Raw genomic sequence first — 1,921 nt, 5'->3', positions numbered from 1 at the left:
CTTCATGATTCACTCTATGACTCATCTCAAAAGTAATAGCATAATTATCCACACGAAGTGTGATTTTTGAGTCATGGATGTCCACTAATGCTCGTGCGGTACTTAAATATGGTCTTCCCAAAATAATTGGAAGGTCTTCATCTTCCTTCATGTCGAGAACCACAAAGTCTACTGGCAAAACAAATTTCCCAAGTTTAACTAGTAAGTCTTAAATTATACCTCGTGGTTATGTAGTTGAGTGATCCGCCATCCGAATGGTCATTCTTGTATCTTGGAGCTTTGGTAATCCAAGCTTTTGATAGAAAGAGTAGGGCATGAGATTAATGCTTGCCCCCGAATCGGCTAGAGCCTTAATAGAAGTCGAGTTGCCAAATTCACAAGGCAATGTGAGTTGTCATGGATCTCCCATCTTGATTGGTAATCCTTTGATAATTGCAGCTGAGCACAACTCATTTAGAACAATTTTTGAGGCCTTTTCCAACTCCTTTCTATTACTCATTAGAACTTTTGCGAACTTTGGAAGTTTATCCATCGATTTGAGAAATGGGGCGTTGATTGAGAGTGTGAGCACTTGTTCCATAAGTTTTCTTTGTTTGGGCTCCAGAGAATGTTTGATTGCACGAGATGGGAATGCTAAACTAGGTTGATATGAATTAAGAAGATCAAATTTTTCTTCATCTCGTGACCACGACGTGGTCATCTCACCACCACGTGGTGAATCATCAGAGCACGTCCCATATTTTGTTCTTTTGGATCCTGGATTCTCTTCATCCAAACTCAAATTGGGCTGTATTTGTGGCTGCTTCATGGGTCACAAATGGCTCAGAATGAACCTCTTCTTCGGTGTAGATCGCCATTACATGAGGTTGTGCTTTTGGGTCTTGATTTCGAGGTGGTAATCATTCATTGACAAGTGTAGTAAGTTGCCCAAGTTGTGTCTCTATTGTTTTGATGGAAGCTTGATGATTTCGTACATTAGCATCATTTGTATCATGTCTCTTTTCATGTGCTTCCATAAATCATTGAAGTATCGACTCGAAATCTATCGTCTTTTCGGTTTGTGGTTGTCCTTTTGGTAGAAACCCTGACCGGTTTGTCTAAACTTCTCATCTTTCTGTTTCTTGTACTCTTCATATTGAAACAATTCCTTCTTAGGCTTGCTCCAATCTTCATCATACTTGTCACCATTCGAAAAAATCACTTGTGCCTTGCGATTCCCATTTTGATCTAAATCACAATCCTTTGTCAAATGTGGGCCACTAAAATTATCACAACCAACTCTTATGGCGTGAATGGATTGATCCAACTTTGTCATTTGCCTATCCATAGAGTTGAGTTTAGCTATGATTGCAGCCAAGTTCTCGTTTCCTCCATCCCCTTTTTCTCTAGTAACATCCTCTCTTGGATTATGGCACTATCGTGAGTGCTTTGCAAACTCTTCAATCGACCCTTTAATAGCATTTGAATCCTTATTTGTCATTGCCCTTGGGAGTCAAGAAGTTGTCTAGTTATACATTCACTCCATCATAGAAAGTAGACACTTCTTGTTGGACATCCAAATCATGTTGAGGGCAACTTCTAATCAATCCTTTGTACCCCTCCCATGCTTCATATAGAGACTCTCCAACCTCTTGTTGAAAATTAGCTATCTTTTTTTTGAGTTTTGAGATCGTGGAAGGTGGACTAAATTGTTCAATAGAAGCTTCACTTAGGGTGTCCCAAGTAGTTATGGATCCGAGTGCAGGAGATTTCAACCAAACTTTTGCTTCACCGGTAAAAGTGACCGGAAGCATCCTTAGTAGCACGGATTCTCTTGGCACATTAGGAACATGAAAATAGTTGGCAATGTCTTTGATCTCATCAATGTGCTTGAAAGCATCTTCGTACTTTTTCCCAGCGAAAGGTATGTCCTTGAGCATGG

At 40.0% G+C, this 1,921-nt stretch overlaps 1 non-coding gene across 1 annotated transcript; it reads left to right on the top strand.

Annotated features, from left to right (window-relative positions):
• The first annotated feature begins 1,557 nt into the window (after positions 1-1,557).
• On the top strand, positions 1,558-1,664 carry LOC145110062 (small nucleolar RNA R71). The gene has a single exon (XR_013709445.1). It is a non-coding gene; the product is annotated as a small nucleolar RNA R71 (small nucleolar RNA).
• The last annotated feature ends 257 nt before the right edge of the window (positions 1,665-1,921 follow it).

This window comes from Lactuca virosa, chromosome 4, assembly GCF_052849685.1.
Source record: "Lactuca virosa cultivar CGN04683 chromosome 4, Lactuca_virosa_CGN04683_v6, whole genome shotgun sequence".
NCBI classification, from domain to species: Eukaryota; Viridiplantae; Streptophyta; class Magnoliopsida; order Asterales; family Asteraceae; genus Lactuca; species Lactuca virosa.
This window is presented reverse-complemented; position numbering and strand designations above follow the sequence as displayed.